The sequence below is a fragment of the Pinus tabuliformis genome, chromosome X (assembly GCF_031772625.1).
Source record: "Pinus tabuliformis cultivar Carrire ecotype Pingquan chromosome X, CPIR1, whole genome shotgun sequence".
Classification (NCBI taxonomy): Eukaryota; Viridiplantae; Streptophyta; class Pinopsida; order Pinales; family Pinaceae; genus Pinus; species Pinus tabuliformis.
Genome location: NC_142308.1, coordinates 410,627,738 through 410,636,674, shown reverse-complemented (window position 1 = coordinate 410,636,674; position 8,937 = coordinate 410,627,738).

Sequence of the window (8,937 nt, the reverse complement as noted above, 5' to 3'; positions counted from 1 at the left end):
AAACATTATGTAGTTCCATGAGGTATGGTTGTTGCTTGAGGGTTGAGATTGCGTAATGCGTAGTTCCGGAAGGTTGGATGAGGCTAGGTTTCCCGATTGGGAAGTTTTCCAAATTTGACTAAGTGTGGGAATCATGAAGATGATGTGAAAAATTATAATACTTGATTGTGATCACACACTTAGAAAATTGACGACACAACATAGATCATCTAGAACACATGAACAACATACTTCCCTCAGTGCGACAACTGTGCGACGACTTACGCCAAGTGCGACACCAAAGATACACTTTGTGACGACTATGACGACACTTGTGCAACAATGCTTAAAACTTTGGAAATGGGTACGATAGATGTTTACATGGTAAAACCAACTAATTTACGCAAATATTACCCCTTGAAACCATCAAAACTAGCTTTCGTGTGATGTGCGACACTTGACATGAAAAAAGACATCACTTTGATTTTCTTGCAAATGGGACCAAGACACTTAGAGCAAACACATCCAATAAGTCTTAATGCTTGAGATGACAATATGCAAGGTCAAAGTAGGCTTCGAAAATCAGGTGTAGGAATTTTTTTTGGAGGGTGTTAGAGTAGCGAAAACACATCCACAAGCCAAAGGGTAAGTAAAAAGCACCAAGAAGGTGTTAGAATCTATTCTAACAAAAACCATGCAAATACAATATTGTTATTGGGCTGCTAAAATTCCATAATCTCTTTGGGTTTAATAGAACCAAATGGTGGAACAAAACAATTTTTACTCCTTATGAACATGTTTATGGTAAGGCTATTGTTTTTCCAATTGAATTTGTGGTTAAGACATTGAGGATTTCTTCACATGTGGATCTATACCTCACAAAAGCACAAAAGAACTACCTTGATCAAATTAATGAACTTGATGAGTTTTGTCAAACTGCCTTGCACTAGACTTCTGTTATAGAACACCAACAAGTGAGGTAATTTATTAAGTAAAATACCTTCCAAAGAGTCAATTAGGCCTTGCTTTATGGTTCCTTCTTCAATAATTTCAAAATAATTTTTTTCACATGTTGGTTGGGCCGTTATGAAGTGGACACTGCCTTTGGAAATGGTATTGTGGAACTTAGAACTGTTGATGAAGATCACACTCCACTACATGTTAATGAACATAAGTTGCATGTGTACCTCTGTCCACTCACTAGGGAAGCATTTTTAAAATCATTGAATGCTCAAATGGATTTTGAAGTTGTTGGTATAGAGGTTTTTCCATCTATGCTTGTAAGAAGATGATTTGTTTATTCCTTCCAATTTAAGATAAAAAATAAGAAGGAAAAAAAAGAAAAAGAAGAAAAATGATATATATATATATATATATATATATATATATATATATATATATATATATATATCCTGTTGTGAAAACCCAATTCGCGGTGTTGCAAGACTTAGTGGTACTAGAAAACTAGTTTTTAGTTGGTATCCACACACACACAATTTATTTTCCAAAGATATGTCTAGACAAATTTTATTAATAACAAGACAATGTATTTAGCCATTTCCATCTTAGCTGTATTTCTTTCCATATTAATTTTTTTTTTTTTTTGGTTCTTTCTCTACTCATCAAAAGTATTGATTAATATAGCTAATAGTATCATTGCATATTTTTGAAGTTGAGGGAGTATTCACCAAATCATTCGATGCATGTATTAAGGCCTTAGTTTTATTTTAGGTCCCTTTTCATCTTCAAAATATTATTCCTAGTTGCCTCAATAGAATATTTCTGTTATTGTAGATCATTTCCAATAGCTACAAAACATAGCCACCATAGTAGCACATTGTCCTTAACCATTGCACTCAATCAATTTAATGAAATCAATCGGTTTCATAAAACTTCCTTACATTAGGCTTCTATTTTCCAACATGAACAAGTGAGGTGGCATGATTAATTTATCAAGAAGAAACATTCCAGATAGGTGATTGGGCCTTTTCCTATGATCCCTACTTCAATAATTTCAAAGGAAAATGTTGCACACATTGGTTCAGCCCTTATGAAGTGGAAACCATATTTGATAATGATATAATCAAACTTAGAACTATTGATGAAGATTAACCTTTGCTACTTGCTAATGGACATCACTTGCATGTGTACCACCATCCACTCTCTAGAGAAGCATTTATTGAAACTTTGAATGCTCAATCAAAATTTGAAGTTTTTGGTACAAAGGATTCACCATATGTGCTTGCAACAACAAGAATGATTATTATTTCTAATTTAAAAGTAAAAAATAATTAGGAAAAAATGAAAAGGAAGAAAAATAATAAGATATATAATAATATTGTAGTGAACACCCAATTTTAGGTGTTGCAAGACTCATGGTACTAGAAACCGTATTTTTGGATGGTATCACTTGGCATATGCATGCATACATGCATACATACATAAATACATACATACATACCTACATACATACCATTCAATGAATGTCTTGGATCTAATTAAGGCTTTATTTTTATTTTTTCTTCCTTTTCATCTTTAGAAGGTTATTCCTAGTGTTTCAGAAGAGTATTTTCTGTTGCTGTAGATTATTTACAACTACTTTAGATCATCTGTAGGTATAAGTCACATTAGCTATAGAAAACAATAATCATAGTATCACGTTGTCCTTAGTCATTACACAACATTGAACAACCAATCCTTTAGCATTTCCAACATCTCTAACATCCTCATCTGTACCTCTTCAACGTCACTCAAAATCATCATCTCCAACAACTCCATCATCTTCAACATCCTTGTCTTCAAGTTTACATTAGCACTTAGATCAACATCTTTATAAAAAAAACCTTTAATCTTAACCAATAATTAATATCGATACCATTAGTATTTGTAGAATTTCAATCTGCTAATTATTTTAGACTGCCATAAACAATTCCTCCAATTTTCCAAAGCACTATTTTTCTATTACTTATGGCCACCATCAATATGGATTATTCATTTCTCTTCTTTTTCTAACCTACTATTTTTTGAATACTTCATTTTGTCATTATTATAGGTAATGGTCATGTACGTGTTCTTTTATTTATGCACTTGAATGTTTGGGTGTAACCATGTAATACGTGTGTCATTTTTCCTTGCTTCATTTATTGAGGATGGAAAAATACTTCACCCTTGGGTGGGGGGTTGTGTCTAGGACTTGTTTTTATTGGAACATGTTTCCATATTTGACCCTTTTTTCACTTGGTAATAACCGTTGCTTACTTTGGTAAAAAAATTACCTTCTCTACCAATTTTGGCGGTGTGTTTGCAAGTCTTTTCAATATCAATGACATGTATGGGATGATTACCACCATAATGAGGTAATATTTCAATTGATGGTTGCATTGATGATTAAATCCATAACATCCTTCCAACCACTGGAATATCCATATCCAGATGAGTTGTTACACTAATTTTTTTACAAGTGTGAATTCTAGTAATAGTTGTATGATTTCTCCACATATTCTTGTTATATCATGGCAATTATTTGTTGCCTCCCTATCTATTAGCTGACAAAATATCTTATCTCAAACTATTTATTTTTCTTTGAGAATTATCCTATGGTTTTCTATCCTAAATATTCCCTCTAATCTCAAACTCCATCCAACTATGGGAGGATCGACCATATGTAGCGAGCCAATAAAGACCTCAATTATTCATAGAAACCATGAAGTATCAAAAAATTTTAAAAGTTGGTTAGATGTGATATTTTCACTATTAGAATGGATTCAATATGAAAATAATTCTAGAGTGTGGGGGGTCCATCTATGTAACATACGAAAATATCTCCACGAGAGAGAGAGAGAGAGAGAGAGAGAGAGAGAGAGAGAGAGAGAGAGAGAGAGAGAGAGGGAGAGGGAGAGAGAGAGGGAGAGGGGAGAGGGAGAGAGGGAGAGAGGAGAGAGGAGAGAGAGAGAGAGAGGGAGAGGAGGGAGAGAGAGAGAGAGAGAGAGAGAGAGAGAGAGAGAGAGAGAGAGAGAGAGAGAGAGAGAGAGAGAGAGAGAGAGAGAGAGAGAGAGAGAGAGAGAGAGAGAGAGAGAGAGAGAGAGAGAGAGAGAGAGAGAGAGAGAGAGAGAGAGAGAGAGAGAGAGAGAGAGAGAGAGAGGGAGAGAGAGGGAGGGAGAGAGAGAGAGCGGGAGAGAGAGAGTGAGAGAGAGAGAGAGAGAGAGAGAGAGAGAGAGAGAGAGAGAGAGAGAGAGAGAGAGAGAGAGAGAGAGAGAGAGAGAGAGAGAGAGAGGAGAGGGAGAGAGAGAGAGAGAGAGAGAGAGAGAGAGAGAGAGAGAGTGAGGGAGAGAGAGAGAGAGAGAGAGAGAGAGAGAGAGAGAGAGGAGAGAGAGAGAGAGAGAGAGGAGAGAGAGAGAGAGAGAGAGAGAGAGCGAGAGAGAGAGAGAGAGAGAGAGTTCTAAAGTTTCCATGACTAAAAAAACATTTAGTGTTCCAAAAAAAATGCTCAATTTTTTTAGAGGGTTCAAATGGCCATGACATGCATGGATTCTTCATAACTATAATTGGTTATTAGAAAATAAGATGCTGAAATCATTGAAGTTATGGAAACCTTGGGGAAATCAGATCCAACGAATGAATTTCAAAAGGGATCTATAGGGAATTTTTTCTCCACTAGACTCTAATGAAAGAGTGGTATGCATCCTTCCCGAAATGAACACTATATTCATCCTCTCTAGAATAAAATCTTTAGAAAGTAAATGTATCTACCCCTAATGAGGACTATGGAGGAGAAGAAATTGAGTTAACTCCTGATACTTATATTACAATTTCTTAACAAAATAGGAACCATAGAAGGATGAGTCATACATAGAGAATCTTGTTTAACATGAGTTGGCCCTTACACCCTAATGTTTATCTTTGACAATCTTGTGGGAAATTGAAGAGGCTTAACAAGAAATTAAAAAGGGTTAATCTAAAATTTCTTCAAAATTTGTTATCAAAATAGGAGAAATTATAGGTGCATGAAACCAAACAAGGGCTGGATTCCCTCATATAGGTTATTAATGATCAAAATGACTAGTCACCATCTGCATTGCATGATAGTGTTAAATTCAACTAAAAGATATAAGGGCCGCGTGAAGAGTCTCCTCTTCTATACATTGGTAACTTTTCATTTGATGATGAAGCTATTTCACCTAGAGAAGGAATTTCCGCAAGAGATGTTGTTGATTAGAAGGGAATGCATGAATTGGTACTTGGTAGTGAAGCATTGGGGGAATTTTTTGATAATGACCTATTGAAGTGGGAGCTCACTAAATGAAAGTGTAGAAATGATGTCATGGAAAAGAAAGTGAATATTTGATGATACAATGGCACTACAATGGGATGAAGCCACTAATAACAACAATTGGAGAAGAAAAATATACAAGAGGCTCACTTGGAAATATGCAAGTTGAATCATAATATCTAGTAACTACAACATGATAGAAATTATATGTTCCATTTGGTCTACGTTTTTTTATTCAATAAAATTCATTCCCTTGTTTATTCATTATATATTAAGGAATACAATATTTTTCTCCTTCTTGGGGCTTTGCTAATAGACAATCTTCATTACATTTTTACTTTTGATCAATTTTTACAATTTTATTTTAATAGTGAATAAGATGATAAAAATTTGCTTTGTGAATTATAACGACACAATTTTATGCTTAGTGAGATGCACGATTGAGATCCAAATCCACATGTGGGAGATATGAAACTTCAATCATTTACTTAATTTTAAAAGAATTAGTTGAAATGGATTAAAGTAATGGCCCTCTTGAATGTGCAGAAAGGAATGAGCATCTATGGGTGCATGAAGAACCTACACTTGGTGAATACATACACCCAAAAAAAGGATTCTCTACAACCCCATGTTTATTTTCTCCTTTAAATATTCTCAAATCTTGGCTATTACATATTATGTTAATTGGATAGCCCTGAATAGGCTAGAAGCAATATATTGTTTTAAGAGAAGAGAAGAAAGGATTTTTTAACTACAAAATAGAAATGTAGAGAGCCTCTATCTTTGTTAGGTTCCTATACTACTAGTGTAACCCCTTATTGTTATTAGTACAACCCCCTTATTTTATTATTGTGCCCATGTAGTCCCCATATTCTTATTATTGTGCCCTTACATTATTATTGTTATGTCGACTCTCATTATATTATGACCCCTTAGACTCCTATATATAGAAAAGAGGTCTTGTCATTTGTATCATCCAAGAATTGTTCATTTGTGTAATGTAAAGGAGGTTTCCCCCTTGAAGAGGCTTATTTCTAAGACATTTACCTATATTTTATATCTTTTTGTGAGCCGGTTTCATAACATTTGGTATCAGAGGTTTGGATTCTAGGGTTTCGTTGCTCCAAAAAGGTCATCATGGAATTTTCGCTACAAAGTTTCAGAAGCTAAAACACCAACCCATTTGATAAGAGATCGTTTGAACCTCGGGTTCGAATTTCAGATCTTGTCTCACTATATTTTTGGATATATGATATGAGGAAGTTAGGGTTTTTGCAAGCTCCATAATGTCATCTGAAACAGGTCATCGTGAAATTTTCGCTATAATATTTTTTCTACAAAGGTTCAGACTCTAAAATTAAAGCCCATTTCAGCCAAAATCTTGGTGAAGCTCGGGTTCGAATCTAAGATATTTTCTCGCTACACGTTCAAAGATATACTCTGAGGAATTTAGGGTTTTTGCAGACTCCTGAATTACATTCTAAACAGGTGACCTTGGAAAAATCGTCATAACTTTCTCTCTAAGAAAAAAATTGAAATTTCATAAGAAGTGATAGAAAGAGGACAGATTGCATTTTTCTATGTATATTTTTTAGATCCGAAGGTCAAAACAATGACACGTGGCACGCCGTACAAGTTCGCTCTACTGAAACATCATATAATCAGGTCATCTTAGGAGATTGGGGATAACTCTTTCTTGGAGAATCAAATTCTAATCAGACTTGCGGGGTTAGAAAGAGGACTCAGAGGGCTATTGCAAGACACAATTTCAAAACTTGGAGGTTTGAAATTACTGAGTTACAGTCGTTTCAAGATCAAGCTCCTAAAATCAAGAAAAGGTGATATGAGGAAGTTGATGGCAAGGATCCGGTAAATTGGATACTATAGATGGAGCAATATTTTGATCTATGAGTTTCAACTGTTACAAAAGGTATATATTGCATCTTTATATTTAGAACCAAATCAATTTTTATGGTATAAAGGGCTTTGTTATCGTAAACCACTTGTCACTTGATCAATTTTCATGGAATGAATGATAGAACATTATGAGGATACAAAGAGTAACACCTTCTTTAACCAACTGATAAATCTGGAACAAAAGGGTTCAATGGCAGAGCACATTGAGGACTTTCAAAAAATGAATATAAGGGTAAATAATATTCTAGATAAGAAAAGGATTGATGTCTTCATATGGACTTTAAAGAATAGCATTCAACATGAGGTTCGCCTTTGGGAACCTGATTCATTGGAGAAGGCATTCAGGTTGGCAATAAAAATTGAAAGTGAAATTATGGAAACAAGGAATCCCACCACTCACGACTATAATTATGGAAGTGTTTTTTCTCCTAGCCTTCCACAACCTACAAGGTTTACATGACAACAGTTGGAAGAAAAAAGAGAAAAAGGGCTTTGTTACAATTGTGATAGCAAATACACTAAAGGTCATAAGTGTGCTGAGAAGAAATTATTTTACATAGACTATGAAGAGGAGGAATAAAAGGATCAAGAAACATCAAAAGAATAGGATATACACTGATAAACAATCCCAGAGAAACAAGAAATGAATCCGACCATATCTTGTAAAGCATTGGCAAGAATTACCACTCCTGAAACTAGCAAGATAGAAGGACATATCAAGAAGAAAAATGTTCCATGAAGTGAAAGATCACATCGAGCATCAAGAAATGAATCCAACCATATCTTGTAATGCATTGGAAGAAATTATGACTCCTCAAACTCTCAAGATAAGGACATATAATGAAGAAAAAGATTCAAGTAGTGAAAGATCACATCGAGCATCAACAACAAGTTCTCCAACTTTTAGAGGATAATGCCACTTTGGTGTAGAATAGAATGAAACAATGGGCAGATCAACATCGCAATGAAAGAAGTTTTGATGTAGGTGATTGGGTATTTTTACGACTATATCTCAAGCAAGATATTTATGAGAAGGAAATGTTTGCAATACTACATGCACTTAAGCAATGGCGACCTTACCTAATGGGAAGACACTTCAAGGTAAATATGGATCATGATAGTCTTAAATACTTTTTAGAACAAAGATTATCTTTAGAAGAACAAAAAAAATGGGTCACAACTATGTTGGGTTATGACTTTGAAATCATCTACAAAAAAGGGAAGTAAAATGTTGTTGCAGATGCACTCTCAAGAAAGGATGAGGATGTGGAAGCATTGTTTGTGCTATTTCTATTATCCAACCAGATTAGATAAACGAAGCAAGGGATGAATGGAAGAAGGACGAATAAGTGTGGTGACTCATTCAAAAGTTGCAAAATATCATAGTTCAAACAATATTGCCAGAACTTGATGAGGAAGGAAAAATCATATTGGAGCCTGGAGTAGTCACAGAAACAAGAACCTAACAGCTACGAAATCGATCAATTTCAGATTATCTCATCAAGTGGAAGAACTTACTCGTTGAAGATTCCACATGGGAGGAAAATAATTTTATACAGAAGCATCAAGAACTACTCAAACGTTGAGGACAACACATTTTGAAGGAGAGGGGCATGTTAGGTCCCTATACTACTAGTGTAACCCCTTATTGTTATTAGTACAAGCCCCTTATTTTATTGTTGTGCCCATGTAGTCCCCATATTGTTATTATTGTGCCCCATAAAAGCCCACTATCGTTATTATTGCGCCCTTACATTATTATTGTTATGTCA